General features: G+C 37.0%; 1 long non-coding RNA gene across 1 annotated transcript in view; it reads right to left on the bottom strand.

Moving 5' to 3' along the window:
- Positions 1 to 882: 882 nt before the first annotated feature.
- LOC138153092 (uncharacterized) overlaps positions 883 to 17,594 on the bottom strand; it is a 378,103-nt gene continuing 361,391 nt past the window's right edge. The window contains exon 3 of the long non-coding RNA XR_011166290.1: positions 883 to 1,029. This is a non-coding gene — a long non-coding RNA (uncharacterized lncRNA). The remainder of the gene's footprint in view (positions 1,030 to 17,594) is intronic.

The following is a 17,594-nucleotide window of genomic DNA, read 5'->3' on the forward strand; positions in this document are numbered from 1 at the left end:
GAGGAGAAGAAGAAAGTGAAGGAGAAGGAGGAGAAAGAGGAGGAGGAAGAGCTACTAGCAGCAGAAGCAAAAGCAGAAGCAGCAGCAAAGGCAGCAGCAGAAAGAGGAGGAAGAGAAGGAAGAAGAAGAGGAGGAGGATGAGGAGAAACAGTAGCAGAAGGAGGAGGAAGAAGAAGAGCAGCTGCAGAAGAAGAAGCAGCACAAGTAACAACAGCAGAAGCAGCATTAGTAAAAGTAAAAGAAAGAAGCAACAGAAGTAGAAGCAGTAGCAGGAGGAGGAACAGGAGCAGAAGAGGAAAAGGAAGAAGACAGGTACATACATACTCCTGACATTGTCGTTATATGAAACTACCCTATAATGATCATTCTATTCCAAAGGGACAAAAAAATAAGTGAGTAGCTGACCAAATGCCTCTGCAGCATCATTGAGACATTAGGTGAATTTCATTGTGTGAAGAATACTTAAGGACCTCTGAATATTTAGGGCTAGAATTGTTGACATATGAAAACTAGAAATACTGTCAAGGAAGTAAAACTCTGACTTGCCTTTTACACACTCACTCTTCTTTTTCTTGCTGTTCAGTCATTTTAAATATGTCTGACTCTTCATGATCCCATTTGGGCTTTTCTTGACAAAGATACTGAAGTGGTTTGCCATTTCCTCCTCCAGCTCATTTTACAGATGAGGAAAGTGAGGCAAATAGGGTTAAGTGACTTGCATAGGGTCACATAGCTAGTAAGTGTCTCAGGCCAGATTTTAACTCAGAAGCATGAGTTTCCTGACTCCAAGTCCAGCACTGTATCCACTGCACCACCTGGTTTCCACTCTTATACGGGGGAGAATTTAAACCGAAAGAGAATAACCATACCTGTTCTTCCCTCAGAAATGTAGCCAAAGATTGCAGCTGAGCATAAGGCCCAAGACTATGTGTCTTACAGCACTCTGAAGATGATTATATGTCTTGCCAAGCAGCCTTCAGTGAACAGTGTCCATCAGAGTAACTTGGGAGGAATGTTGCCTGGAAGAGACTAAAAGAACAGTGTCTATTAGAGATTATGTGTCTGACTGTGCAGTTTCCAGTAGAGACTGTGAAAGAAGCAAGAAGGAAGCAGCAGCAGCAGGAGGAGGACGAGAAACAGTAGAAGAAGAAGGACGAGGAGAAAAAGGAGGATGAGGAAGAAGCATGGTGCCATTACTGGAAGTCATCAGTAGCCCTGCAAACTTGGAGATGGGAGTTGTCCCTAAAACCATTCCCAAATGTGTATACCTACATGCCCCCCATATTCTCTATGTATGACCACTCTTCCCAGTGTTTGGGGTATTTCTAGGAAAACATGCCCCATGCTTATGAATAAAAGATTTTGTTGCTGTTACTCTTATGTCATTTGGCAAAATGACTTTGCTTTGAGTGAATTGTGTTTTCTGGCTAGAAAAGTTAAGCACATTGATGAAGCTTACAATTTTAGAAGATGCAGACCCAGAGGGTACCTTGAACCCGGAGTAGCCATTCACCAAGGGATCCATCCTGTGAGCTCTCAGGTGTCCCTTGATACTACAGTTGTACTCCATGAAAAACATTATTCTGAAACAGTGCTATTCAGGACATTAGTTGGTGTGCTTTCCTACACTACCCATATTCAAATGGAGAAGGGATTATAGAAGGCAAACAAGGAAGTTAGGTGGCAAGGAACAGAGTGCTGGGCTTGGAATCAAGAAGAGTTCAAATCTTGCCTCAGACACTTGCTAGCCATGTGACCCTGAACAATTTATTTAACTTCTCTCAGTCACAGGTTCTCCACTTGTAAGGAGATAAAAATAGCACTTACCTCCCGGGGCTGTTGTGAGGATTAAATGAGATGAAATGCAAAGTGCTTTGTGAACCTCAAAGTGCTATAGAAATTCTAGGTATTACTATTGCTAGTAATCATCTACTTCAGGGAGTCCTAGGTCACAGGCTTATTTTTTTATGTGTTTCTGAGCTTACATTTCATTTTAGATGAAATGTAAAGACCATTCTAAGCCTCACACAGAGTACAAAAACAGGTGGTAGACTTTGGCAGTAATTTGCCAACCACCTAGTCTATTTCAACAAAGCCAGACTCACCAGAATAGTTTAATACAAATCTACCTTATTTGTGTAAGGTGTACTAGCTATTATTAATTTATCATATGCTGGTCCTTTTGGTTGCACAGATATAGAGATAAATATATAGATATAGATATTATATAGAGAGAGAGACAGACAGAGAGACAGAGAGCGAGAGAGCGAGAGAGACAGAGAGAGAGAGAGAGAGAGAGAGAGAGAGAGAGAGAGAGAGAGAGAGAGAGAGAGAGAGAGAGAGAGAGAGAGAGAGAGAGAGAGACTAATCACTTATCAACACCTTTGTTCCATTCAAATCAAGCAACATTTTTAAATGCCTGGTTGGCACTAGAGAAACAAATGTCAAATAAGACACATGCTTGACCTTAAGAAAAATCTTACAATATTTGTAAATGCCAAAGATTGGTTACTTATTGCTTGCACTCAAAATATCCCAAGTTGTTTTTGTTGTTGTTGTTGTTGTTGTTATGCACAATTTTGTTTTGTTTTGTTTTACAATAGGAGAACGAGGGTCAAAATAAAAAGGTATCAATAATTCTCAGGGCAGCCAGCTGGAGCTGTGAGTAGAGTTTGGGGCTATGAAGTCAGAAATATTCATCTTCTGAATACAAATGTGGCCTAAGACACTTACTAGCTATGTTATCCAGGGCAAATCATTTAACCCTGTTTGCCTCAGTTTCCTCATCTGTGAAAGGAACTGGAGAAGGAAATGGCAAACCATTCCAGTATCTTTGCCAAGAAAACCCCAAACTCAGTCAGAAAGAGTCAGACTCAAATGACTGAACTACAAAGTTCTCATTTCTTTTTAGTTCCAAATGACTGACAGTTTTTGTGCCAGAAAAGGAAAAGGAAATGAAAGCAATAAAAAGAGCCAGGCAAGCCTAAATTTTCACAGCATGCAATCTTCGAGTCTAGCTCTCAAGCTCCACCAAACAGAATGCATGACAGGATTATGGGCTACTGGAGAACAAGTAATACTAGACAAGTTAGCTCTTTTTCTGATAGGGTTACCAGCTTGGTAGATCATAGAAGTATCAAAGTTATAAAGGTCACTGAATTTTAGCACAGACATTTGATAAAGCATCTTACATATCTCTATAGACACTGCATGGTGTGTGTATGTAGAGGAGGGGATGGGATGGGGAAACAGGGAGGCACAGAAAGGGGAGGGGAAGAGGGAAGAGAAAAGGAAGGGGGAGGGAAGAGAAGGGGGAAGGGGAGGGGAAAGGAGGGGAAGGAGAGAAGGAGAGGGAATATAACTATACTGTTAAGGGAACCTGGAAGTGATTGACTGACCCAGAATAGTGATTATTGAATCAGTGTCAAAGTAGAGCAAGATCTCTAGTGGAATGCTGCAATTCTTTCCTTGTATTTTTTCTGTTCAATATTTTAGCAATAAATTGAATATATGAATAAGAGATTTATAAATGACACAAAGATGAGTTTCAATACATTGGATGAGAGAATTGGAATTCCAAAGACTAAAACAAACTAAAACGATGGGTTGAAACTCTGAATTTAAAGAAAACAAATAATAATGACAGGACTGGAGAGGTGTGGCTAAAAAGTAGATCACATGAAAAAGAACTAGGGATTTTGGTACAGAAAATTTAATATGCCAAGCACTTAGTTATAACAGCCAAAACAAAAAAACTATGGCAATTGTATTCTTCATTTGCAGAAGTATAACATCCAGGAAAAAAAAAAGTTGATAGCTCTGCTGAATGCTGCCCAAGTGAGAGCATTGTAAAAGTATTGTGTCCTGTTCCTCATTGAAAAGGGGAAGCAGTCACTCATACAGCTCATACAATACATCACTGACAGAAATGGTGAGAGAACTAGAAACCATGCCATACATATAAGGTTTATTGTTTAACCTCAAGAAGAGAAGAATTAGGAAATGAATACTGTCCTCCAAAATTTAAAGGGTTGAATTATGGAAAACAATTCCAGGTTGTTCTTTTTGGTCCCAGGAGAGAAAACTAAGATTAATGAATGGAAAGTTCGAAACAAATAAATTACAGCTGAAGAAAAATGGACTTCCTAATTCCAAAAGCTTCAAAATAGGAATGTGTTGACATGGAAGGTAGTGATTTCCTCAACACCAGAAGTTTTCAAATGAAAGTTACGTGACTATCAAAAATATTTTAGATGGGACTCATAAATTAGGTTGGGGTTGGAATAGATGAACTCTAAGGTTCATCCTTAAGGTTCACCTAGCTCCAAAATTCTACAAATCACTGATTAATAGAGAAGCAATCTGTCACTAATTCAAGTAAATCTATTCCAAAAATAGTAAATAGAGTCTTTACTTTTAAATATACTGCATAACTCTTGCCCACCATCACTTTTGCTTTTTAACCTGTCCCATCTATTTCTGCAATTTCTAATATTTTCCTCTTAGGACCAAATCTCCCTTTATCATTTTCATTCCCTACTTATCAGTGCACTAGGCTCTGTTATACCTATTATACTTGGTGTTACCAGATATTTTCTATGCAAATATTAATAAGGTCCAGTCTTATTTAGATTCAGTGCTTGGACAATATCAAATGCATTTTGGGTGGTATAGTTAAAATATAAATCTCTAAATAGCTCTGGAAAAGCTATAGCAGGGAATGGTTTTGTATACTCACAGCCCTACTTGAGTTTCTCTGGATTTTTTTTTTGTTAGTTTCTTATATCTTTGAGCAATCTTCTGAGAAAAAAATGGGCCTTTCAGGTATTTCCTCTTGAGAACCACAGCTACAAACTTTCTTCAAGAAAAATGAACATCTTGCCTGCTGTGTCACAGTTTAGGACCAGAAGCTTTATTTGGGTCACTAGAAGAATATCGTCAATTCTTCTGTCAGAACAAAATACAGTAAATACACAGACAGAGAAATAATATTGGATTGGATAGAGCAAGGTATATCTAATGTTCAAGGTAATTCACTGTATTGAGGGTGAAAAAATCAGCAATAGATGCTCCCAAAGTTTAGGGAGAAAAAAAAATGTATGGTAGACAATGGGACTGAACATACACAGAAAAGTCAAGGAGAGACACCATTCCAGGGTTAACTGATAACTCCTTGAATGGTTAACACAGTTCCTTGCATATTATAGGTGTTAAATTTGTACAGATTATAACACTCTTACTCCTTTACCTCCTAGAGTAAATGTAAACTCCTTGAATACAGGATTTTTTTTCCTCTAGCGTCCAGCACATGTTAAGTGCTTTATCAATATTTGTTGACTTGAACTGACTTAATTTGGTCAGTACATCTGCTTTTCTGGCATAAATAACCAAGAAAGAATGTGGCTTCTGAAGCAAGTGTAGGAGATTATGTCAGCAGAGCTGCAAAGTCACCTTTGCCCAATCCTAAATTTAAGAAGGCTTATCCCCATGAGGCATTTATGTTGGCTATTATTATTGTTACTAAGTTATTCCTTCCCTCCCTCATACAGCACGAAGCTAAAAGACATTCATCATAGTGCTGATGTAGTATGTATTTATATAGTCCCTATCACCAGAAACACTTAGTTATCTGATAACCAATGTGACTGCCCAACCCAGACAGTGGAGACATGTCTATACTTAGTCAGTACATTTATATATCACGAGGCAAATAAAAAGCTATTTATGATTATGACTTCACTGGTGCTGCAGTTAAGTTTCTTACTGTCCTATGTACAGGACACAACTGTTCCATTTGTGTAAACATTGAAACACCCAGAATGTCCCATTGAGGAAGGTATTGACAGATACTATCACATTATGATAAGTAACTTCATATATTTAGCAGGTAGTTGGCAAGTTCATTCCATGCCCATCCTTTATACCAGTTCTGGAGCAAAAGTGCCCTACCAACTCCAACCTCCATGCTCACTAGAGACCCAGAACTAAGGGCAACATTTCAGATGGAATTTGATCCAGGGGATTTTCTTTTTAAAAGGAAGGAGGGAGGGGACTGACAAATAGTACTGAACAAATATAGAAAGAAAGAAAAGAGAGAAGGGGAATCATTGACAGGCTAACTGTTAATCCTCTTAAGGGTTAACACATATAGCATTTAATAAATGTTTATTGAATGGCTAGGTCATTTTACATGTGTTGCCAAACTGGCTCAAAGATTTCCTGATCACTCATGCCTTCCAATTATCCCTGGTCTCTTTTCCAATCATAAGATCTAGACCTTAGAATCCATGTGGGCACCAAGCACCATCATTTTAATCTTTATTTAACTCCGAGAAACTACTCAGTGTGAATAATGGATTTTGCATTGATGGTTTTATAGCACTGATGCTCTATTTGTGTCTAATAGGAAAAGAAATTTTTCTGGCCTTTCAAAATGAAATATGACCTTTTCTTCTACTGTTGTGATTAATAAAATACAAATTTGCTGAAAAGCTTTGCTGAATGCATAGTTGCTTTTCATCATTGTATGTGTTCTCAATGGTTGCAGCCGCATGGTTTAGCAGAAATGGTACTGCATTTGGAGGCAAGAAAACCTGGCTTCAAATCCTGCCTCTGATATTTATTGTAAAATTTTGGGCAAGTCAGATAACCTCTTGAAGCCTCAGTTTCCTATGTGAGGGGGTCAAAGGCACTTAACTCTAAAATGACTTCCAACACTAAATCTGTGATCCTATAATACTAGTACTATATTCCATGTCTCCCCCCCGCCCCCTCCCCACACACACACTTGAGAGTAGTTGGACTTTTAGGATTCATTTAGGATACATATGATGACAAGAAAGTAATGTTTGAAATTAAAATCGTTGGATACTAAAAGGGTGTTCATGCTCAAAAAAGGTAGGAAACGGTGATATAAGGCAAATCTTAGTTGAATATCTAATTTAATGCTCAGCACTTTTTATTTCTTTTTTTTTAAGCAATTGGGGTTAAGTAAGTTGCCCAAGGTTATATGGCCAGTTTTTTGTGTGGTTATTAAGTATCTGAGGCCGGAACCAATCCTGGGTCCTCCCGACTCCAGGGCCGGCACTCTTACTCACTGCGCCACCTAGCCGTCCCTGTTAAGCACTTTTTAATGCTGTGGTAATTATAAACAAATATAAGACATAGAAACTACACAGAGGAACTCACTGGTTGGGAAGTCAAAATCAATACACTTAACTAGACTCTATGGTTGTGGTGATCGTGGTGGTAGTTGTTTGTCCTTCCTTTTCAAAGAGGACAAATGACATCGTGGGGTGATGTCTTGACTCATACATGAATTGGATTTAAGTGAAGCAGAATTACACAAAGTCATCAGTCTAATTCTCTTTTCTAGAATCATAAAAGTCCAGTGTCAAGACAAAAGTCAGGATGAAAACCCAGGATGAAGCAGATGACCTTGGCATCTTCATTGTCTGACCAAGCTGCTTCAACTGCCTTATGGCTACTGGGAAAAAAAAAATGTTTTCAAATTCGCATTCTACCAGAGAAAGTCTTCACATGCTTGGTGTAAACATCCTCATAGACTACATGGTATTTGTCATCTGAAAATGACTCTGAAAAGGGAGAAATCAGTCTGGGCTAGCATAATTGGAGAAGCTTTCTTGGAATAGGGAGACCTTAAAAGTTTGCACAGGATTTGGAAGGGAAAACAAATAGAAGGAAGGAAAACAATGAAACAAGCATTTATGAAATTCCTACTCTATGCCAGACATGATGCTAAGCTCCTTACAAATATATAAAAAGAAAGGAATTTTTCAGACATAGGAAACTACTAAAGCAATGGTCGCTGGACTGGTGTTAGTTTGGGAAGTCTTCTCTTGAAGAATATAACCCCCAACTTCACTGAAAGAATGGTTGACATGGAATGGTAAGAAGAATTAAAAAATAATTTTTGAGAAAGTAAATTTAAAGAAATATTGAAGAAATGATGTATAAGATACATATAGAAGATTAAAAAAATAACTTTGTGGGGGGGGGAGCAGTGGGGCCATGGTGTGTTATACTTAGACATGACTTTGATTAGATAAGTCTGAAGGGATCATTTATTGGAGTTTTCAAATATAGCCTAATTATCTTAGATAATAAAGTCTCCTTGATAGACTTTAATGGGGGGAGAGTTATCATGGAAACAGCAATGGGGTGGGGGAATTCTAACTTTCTATGTATATAACATTTCTCCATCCATATTTAATTATTCAGGAGAGCCACATTCATAGAGGTATATTTTCTGCATTTTCTTTAGGCAGAAAGTTGCAAGCCCATGCTTTATTACAGTTTCTTTTTGCTGCAGTTCAAACTTCAAATTTATCCAAAAATTATTAATCTGATTCAACATTCCTAGTTCCAATGCCTGATACCTACAAGGACTTTTTTTGCCACCATGTTTGTGTGTGTGTGTGTATGTGTGTGATGTTAAAGTCATGTAGTGTCTCCTTCAAAGTGTTATGAGCAAGCAAATGGAAGCAGGTAAGCAAAGTGATTAGAATACTCTAAAACAACTATAGAAATTATGGTGAGGTGTATGAAATAGAGTGCAAGACTTGAAGCCAGAAAGATTGGATTCAAATCCTTCTTCAGATTATTGTTAGGTGGGCTATCATGAATGAGTCATATAAACCTCTCTGAGCCTCCATTTTCTCTTTTGTAAAAGAGGAATGTTAAAATGTACTATATTACCTGACAGGGTAGTTATGATGCTCAAACAAGTTAATTATAGAGAGTGCTTTGTGACCTTCAAAGGTCTCTGTCAGTTATCATTATCACCTATTTAGGAATAAAATAACTAATATTTACATTATACTTTAAAGTTAACAAAGTACTTTACATTTGTTATCTCATTTAATCCACATAACCTTATATGTGAGGTAGGTGGTATCATCCCCACAGATGGAAAAGCCAAGACTCAGAGAGGCTAAGTGACTTGCCCAGTGTCAAATAGCAAGTGGGTGTCTGAGGCAAGATTTGAATGCAGTTCTTCTGACTCCAACTCTAGCACTCAGTGCACTATGCCAAGGTATCTCCCTTATGGTGAACTTAGAAATACACATAAATATATTATATATACATATAAAGTCTTCCAACAACTATTTTTCCCCCACTTGTAACTCATCATCAAACCAACACATGTATTAATCCTAGATTCAGAATGATTACAAACCAAACCCTTTAAGCCAACCATAACATTAGACATCAAATCCTGGTTAATACAGCACTGAATTTAGAGTCAAGAATACTTGGGAGGAACAGGCAACCTTTGAGGTCTTTTCCAACAAAGAGATTTTATGATTCTCTATTCATCCTTTTTTTTTCTTGTTTAGTTTTGACCCAGTCAACACTTTCTGCTTACCTTGACTTCAAGGTGGGAAGCCTTAAACTGTACAAACTCCTTACTCCTATTTCTTGTTATATCCTCTCCCGTTCTTTCAAATAGAGATTTTTCCTTTTATTTATCCAGTTCTATCTTCACCACCTTTCTTTGCCTAATAATACCTCCTCTCAGCAGCTAACCCAACAGAGTATTTTAGCTATAGTAGCTAAACACCCTTCCTCCTTCCCTGGAGGGAGCCAACAGAACTACACAAGAAGTCCTTAAGTTCTTTTTCTTGATTGTTCTTATTGATTCTTTGCCCCCCACCAGGACTGCCTGTCTGGTTTTACTTGAAGATCTTTTTGCTCAACTTTTCAAACCATTTTAAACAGTTTTTGGTGTTCCATTTTGTTATATAGCCACTTCTGATTTGCAACATAATAAATAACTAGAAATAAAAGTCTCCTTAACTTATCCGTCATTATTAATTACCTTGCTACACTCCAGGGATGCCTCTAGGTGGAACAGGGAAGCAGGTGAAATTTTTCAACTCTTTGATTCCATTTCTTTCTGTATTGTCAGCCCCCAACCCTCATGGTATTTGCAGACTTTCCAGGACTCTCATTATGATAGCCACTTTTATATTCCAGGCTTCTTCCCCCTCTTACCCTATAAACCTTGGACATTCTCTACTCAGTTTTCATAGCACCTTGCCAGGTGCTAAGAAGTTAGCCCAGAAAACAAATTCAAGATAAGGTGTCAGTGAGTGATAATGGCTTAAACCATTATCATTCCCATCTAACATTTCCATGTTAACCTTAAGAAATCAGAAGGGCAAGAATTTCAGTTGGGATAATAGCGCAAATAGAAGATATCACAGAACATCTTGATCACAGATTTCAAACAAAAAGGGGATTTACAAATTATTTTCTCTGTTTCATTCCATAGATGAGACTAATTAGGGGGGCGCCAGGATGTTTTACTTCATCTTTCAAATTATATCATGTGGACTTCCAGGAGTCAAGATGACAGAGAAAGGAGGAAATTACCATAACTCTCCCACATTCATCTCCAAACAGTCATAAAATAGCACCTTCAAGCACATCCTGGAACAGCAGAACCAGCAAAAGGATGGAGTGAGACAATATTTGAGCCCAAGAAACTTGGAAGATCAAAAGGAAAGGTCTGTCTCACTGGGATAAAAGAGCAAGACAGTCCAGGAAAGGAAATGTCACAGTAAGCCAGCCGCAAGCCCCTTTCCAGAAAACCAGTGGTAGATCTTGAGCCTCAGTGCAGTGCAGCAGGCAAACACCAACACCAGGATGACCTATGTGCCTTCACATAGCCAGGGGAGTGGGTAGCCTCCAGCTCTGAGAATCACCATGTGCTGAAGCCTAGCCTTGGGCAAACAGGTAACTGCCACTGGCACAACCTCACCATGCTTCAGCATGTTCCAGGGAAATGCCAAAACACCCCACCAGCCACAGCACAGGCCAGACATCACCAATAGGACACTGACTCAAAACAAGATCCCAGAACCCTAAGGCCTCCAGCAATGCCAGTCACCCTCCCCTCACCAGAGTGCCTCAGCACAGTACCAGGCCCAAGGATCTCCCATGAGCCTCATAGCAACATCAGTGCAGCACCAAATAAACAGCCAGGGCCTACTGCCCCTGGCACAAGAAGCCTGAAACAATCTGGGAAAGCAAGGAATAGTTTACCTGTCATATTTGTGGAGAGGGAAAGACTTTATGACCAAACAAGAATTAGAGAGCATTATAAAATACAAAATGGATAATTTTGATTATATTAAATTGAAAAGCTTCTATACAAACAAAGCCAATGTAACCAAGATTAAGAGGGAGGTGGGAAATTGGGAAAGAATTTTTACAATCTATGTCTCTGATAAAGGACTCATTTCAAATATACGGAAAATTGAGTCAAATCTATAAGAATACAAGTAATTCCCCAATTGATAAATGGTCAAAGGATATGAACAGGCAGTTTACAGAAAAAGAAATTAAAGATATCTATAAGCACATGAAGAAATGTTCCAAATCACTACTGATTAGAGAAATGCAAATCAGAACAACTCTGAGGTACTACAACTCACCAGTCAGATTGGCTAAGATGACAAAACAGGAAAATGACAAATGCTGGAGAGGATGTGGGCAAATTGGAACACTAATGCATTGCTGGTGAAGTTGTGAACTGATCCAACCTTTCTGGGGAGCAATATAGAATTATGTCCAAAGGACTATAAATAACTTCATACCCTTTGAACCCAGCAATACCACCTCTAGGGTTATATCCCAAAGAGATCATAGAAGTGGGAGGAAGACCCATATGTACAAAAATATTTGTAGCAGCTCTTTTGTGGTGGCAAAGAATTGGAAACTAAGGGGGTGCCCATCAATTGGGGAATGGCTGAACAAGTTGTGGCATATGCATGTAATGTAATACTATTGTGCTATAAGAAATGAGGAGCAGATGGACTTCATATTTACCTGGAGAGGCTTATATAAACTGATGCTGAGTGAGAAGAGTAGAACCAGGAGAAATTTGTACACAATTACAGACACAACATATGTGTGATGACCACCTTTGATAGACTGGACTCTTCTCAACAATGCAGTGATATAAGTCAATCCCAAAAGACTCATGATGGAAAGAGATGTCTACATCCAGGGAAAAAACTAGTAAGTACTGAGTTTGAATCCAGATTGAAGCAAACTACCTGATCTTTTTCTTTTTCTTGTTTGGTTTTGTTTCCTCTTTACCATTTTTCATTCCATCTGATACAATACTTCTTTATAATCCGAATAATGTCTAATGTGAAAGTATTTGAAGATCCTATACCTGATTGTATGCCAGCATAGCAGAGGGGGGAAGGGGAAGGGAGACAGAATTTGAAACTCAAGGAATTGTGGAATTGAATCTTGTAAACTAAAAGGAAACAAATAAATTAATAAAAAATAATATTAAAAAAAGAAGACTTGAGTAGTGGACAGTGATCTATCACTTAAAAGAAAGGATAATCGCTTCTAGACATTAAAAAGATTCTTTTGTTAACTAAAAATCCAATGCAAGAAATAAAATTTTAATTCCATAAAAAATTTTTTTTTAATTTGAAAATATTCCTAATTGGAAATTTAGTTGAAAACTGACTCCAGGTTTGTATGGATTGTTGATCAAATAGTGTTTATGATAAATGATGTATCAATGTTAGTAAACATTATTGAAACACTAAAAAAAAAAAAAAGAAAAATCCTGAGACAGTGCTCCTTCCACCCTAGGAGCAGGGCTCAAATTTAAAAGAAATTTTAAAAGGCAAAAAAAAAAGCAAAAACAACAAACATAGAATTTGACCATAGAAAGTTATTATGGTTACAGGGAAGATCAAGACATAAACTCAGAAGAGGACAACAGTGTCAAAATAGCCATGGACAAAACCCCAAAGTGGTCTCAAGCCCAGAAAGAACACATGGAAGAATTTAGAAAATGAGCTTAAAAATCATGAGAGGGATACAAGAAAAAATTGGAGAAAGAAATGAGAGTTCTGCAAGAGAATGATGAAAAAAGAGTCAACAACTTCAAAAAAAGAAAACTGTTTAAAACGTAGAATTGGCCAAATGGAAAAGGAAATACAAAAATCCACTGAAGAAAACAACTCCTTAAAAATGCCAATTTTGATCAAATGGAAAAAATCTCATTAAAAGTTAGAATAGGGCAAGTGAAAGCTAATGACTCTATGAAACATCAAAAATCAGTCAATCAAATTAAAAAGAATGAAAAAATAGAAGAAAATGTAAAATACCTCATTGGAAAAACAACAGAACTAGAAAATAGATACAGGAGAGGCAATGTGAGAATCATTGGACTACCTGAAAGCCATATCATCTTTCAAGAAGTTATCAAGGAAAGCTATCAGGAAGGAGATCCCAAAATAAAAACTCCAAAGAACTCCAAAAATAATTATGGAACTATCAGGTCAAGGAAAAAAAATGCTGCAAGTAGCTATAAAGAAACAATTTAAATATCCGGGAATCAAGGATTATACAGGACCGAGCAGGTGCAACATTAAAGAATCAGAGGTCATGGAATATCATACTCCGGAAGGCAAAGGAGCTATAACTACAAGCAAGAATCACCTACCCAAGGAATTAAGCATAATACTTCAGGGGTAAAAAATGGTCATTCAATGAAATAAAAGGATTTCAAGCTTTCATAAAAAGAAGACCAAAACTGAACCAAAAAATTGACCTCTAATATCAATACCCAAGGGAAGCCAAAAAGATCAAAAGGGAAAAGAAAACTTAAAGGAATCAATGAAGCTGAACTGTTGTTTACATCCTTTATTCCCTACATGGGAAGATGATACTTGTAATTCTTTAAAATTGTAAAAATCGTACCACTAATAATACAGCTAGGGGGAATGTGTGTGTGTGTGTGTTCATGCAGAGGGTATAGGTATAACATGAATTTGAGGTAATGACATAAAAATAATTAAGGGATGAGAAAAAGGAGTGCAGTGGATACAGAAGGAAGGGAGAGGTAGAAGGGGGTAAATTATTTCACATGAAGAGGCTTGAAAGATACCGGAGGGGAAGGTGTAAGAATGGGTAATGGGCATACCTTGAAACTTACTCTCATCAGTTTTGGCTCAAAGAGGGAATCATACACACAATCAGATAAATATAGAATTCTATCTTACCCAATAGGGAAATAGGAAGAGAGGAGATTGAGTAAAAAAGGGAGGGTATTGACAGAAGGGAGGACATATCAGGAGAGGAAATAGACAGAAACAAAACACTGGTGAGAAGGGAAAGGGTGAAAGGAGAGAGGACAAACAGGAGGAAAAAAAGGATGAAGGTAATCATAGTAAAGGGCTTACTGATGGCTTACTGGGACACTTCCTTTCCTGGACTGTCTTCCTCTTTTACCCCAGTGAGACAGACCTTTCCTTCTGATCTTCCAAGTTTCTTGGGCTCATAGTAATCATAACTGTGAATGGGATGAACTCTCCCATAAAACAGAAGTGTATAGCAAAGTGGATCAAAAACCAGAATCCTACAATATGTTGTTTCCAAGATACACACCTGAAGCAGAGACACACAGAGTAAATGCAAGGGGCTGAAGCAGATTCTATTATACTTCAGATGAAGTAAAAAAAAAAAAAAGTAGGGGTTGCAAGCCTGATCTCAGATAAAATAAAAGCAAAAATAGGCTTATTTATAAGGAAGGAAACTACATCTTGCCAAAAGGTACCTGTAATGTTAATGGAATCTGAAGATCTGCCACGCCCCTTTGTTTTGGCAAGTAAGCAGGTTACTTAGCACCTTGTTTCAAGTTAACACCTTGTTTAAGCTATTTAATTAACACAGAAGCAGTTAACACCTGGGGAGGAAATTGCTCACTGTAACAGGAAGGGGCAGAACAGGGAGTAGCTGATACATATGTAAGGAAGAACACAAGCAGGACAGTCAGAATTTTCTCTCAGTGAGCATCTGGAGGCAGCAACTTCTACTGAGACCTTTCTTCTGGAAACCTTTGTTGAGACCTTTCTTCTGGGAACTTCTGTTGAGGCCTTTCCTTTGGGAATTTCTGCTAAGAACTTCCAATAACCAGGCTGAGGAGCTACTGAGAGAGGAGGATCCCTGCTTGAGGGAGTCTGTTCTGTTTTGAAGGCTGGGGATCGTGGGTGTTCACTGCATTAACCATGTGTATCAACTTTGTGGCAACTGTAATGACTTTGGCTTTCTGGCTCTGGGACTCAGTTCTTTGGTATTTGAATAAAGACTTTGGTTCTGCCCTCTATGTGGAGAGTTTGCTACATTTTCTGATTCACAACTATACCAGAATATTCATAACCACCGTAGGTGTTGTGAATATTGCATTTTTGTTACAGTACCATAGACAATGAAGCAATATTAATACTAAACATAAATGCATCAAGTGGTATAGCATCCAGATTCGTAAAGGAGACGTTAAGTAACAGGAAGGAATAGACAGCAAAACAATACTAGTGGAGGACCTCTGTCTCCTCTCAAAACTCAATAAATCCAAACAAAATATAATCAAGAAAAAAAAATGAGGTAAATAGAGTATTAGAAAAGTTAAATTTGATAGACCTTGGGGAAAATTGAATAGAAATAGAAAGGAATATCCTTTTCTCATGGCACATATACAAAAGTTGACCAAATAACAGGTCATAAAACCCTCCAAATAAAATGGAGAAAGGCAGCAATATTAAATGTATCCTTCTAAGGTAATAATTTAATAAAAATTACATTCAATGATGAACAGTAGAAATGTAGATTGAAAATTAGTTGGAAGCTAAATCTAATCCTAAAGAATAAGTGGGTCAAAGAACAAATAATAGAAACAACCAGTAATTAACAATGAGGCAACATACCAAAATTTATGGGATGCAGTCAAAAGAGTACTTGTGGGAAATTTTATTTCTCTTAATTCTTATATCAACAAAATGGGAAAAGAATAGATCAATTAACTGGGCATACAACTAAAAGAATAGAAAAAGAATAAATTAAAAATCTGCAATTGAGCACCAAGTTGGAAATGCTGAAAAAGCAAAGATAAGATTAATAAAATTGAAAATTAAAAAAAAAAACCAAAAAACTATTGCGCTAATAAATCTAGGAGCTGGATTTATGAAAAAAAATACAAGAAATAAGATAGATAGACCACTGGCTAATTTGATTTTTAAAAAGAGAACCAAATATCCAGTATAAAAAATGAAAAACATGAAATCACCACCAATGAAGAAGAAATTAAAGCAATCGTTAGGAAATATTCTGTCCAATCATATGCCAAAAAATTTGACAAAATCTGAGTGAAATCGATGAATACTTAGGAAAACATAAATTAACCAGATTAACAGAGCAGGAAATAGAAGCCTAAATAACCCTATTTTAGAAAAAAAAAGATATTAAATCAGCCATTAATGAACTCCCTAGGGAAAAAATCCACTGGGCTAGATGGGTTTACAAGTGAATTCTGTCAAATAGTTAAAGAACAATCAATTCCAATACTATATAAACTCTTTGGGAAAATAGCTAAAGAAGGAATACTACCAAATTCCTTTTATGACACAAAAATGGTGCTGATACCTAAACCAGGAAGAGCTAAAACATAGAAAGAAAATTATAGAACAATTCCCCTAAGTAAATAATGCAAAATTGTTGAACAAAGTACTAGCAAGGAGATTACTGCAATATATCCCAAGGATTGTATACTATGACCAGGCAGGATTCAGGATTCACACCAGGAGTGATGGGTTCTTCAACATTAGGAAAACTATCAATATAACTGACCATATGAACAAAAAAAAACAACAGAAATCATAGAAGAATAAAAAGCTTTTGACAAAATACAGCACCAATTCCTATCAAAAACAATAGAGAGCATAGGAATAAAGGGAGCTGTACTTAAAATGCAAATGAAAATGTAAATACTTAAAAAGCACTACACGTCTAAAACCATCACCAAGCATTATCTATAATGGGAATAAAAAGTAAAAGTCTTCCCAATAAGATCGGAGGTGAAGTAAGGATGTCCATTATCACCACTTTATTCAATATAGTACTAGAAATGTTAGCTGTGACAATAAGAGAAGTAAAGGAGATGAAAGAAATTAGGATAGGCAATGAGGAAGCAAAACTATCGCTCTGCAAATGATATCATGATTTACTTAGAGAACTCTAGAGAATCAACTACAAAAACACTTGAAATAATTAACAACTTTAGCAAAGTTGCAGGATATAAGACAAACCCACATAAATCATCAGCATTTCTTTATATGTCAAATCCCAGCACCAAGAGTTAGGGAAATTCTACTTAAAATAACTGTAAACAATATAAAAATACTTGGGAATCTACCTACCAAAACAAACCCAGGAACTATAGGACCACAAATACAAAATAATTGTTATGTAAATAATGTCATATCTAAACAATTGGAAAAATATCAATTGCTTGTAGGTAGTCTGGGTCGATATAATAAAAATGACAACTGTCTAAACTGATTTACTTATTCAGTGCTATACCAATCAAACTACCAAAAATTACTTGCCAGAACTAGAAACAAATAACAACAAAATTCATCTGGAAAAACAAAAGGTCAAGAATATCAAGGGAATTAATGAAAAAAATACAAGAAAGGTGGCCTAGCAATACCAGATCTCAAACTATATTATAGAGCAGTAATCATCAAAACTATCTAGTA

The sequence above is a fragment of the Petaurus breviceps genome, unplaced genomic scaffold, assembly GCF_028583685.1.
Source record: "Petaurus breviceps papuanus isolate PSGF00001 unplaced genomic scaffold, PetGlider_PUasm1.0 90977, whole genome shotgun sequence".
Classification (NCBI taxonomy): Eukaryota; Metazoa; Chordata; class Mammalia; order Diprotodontia; family Petauridae; genus Petaurus; species Petaurus breviceps.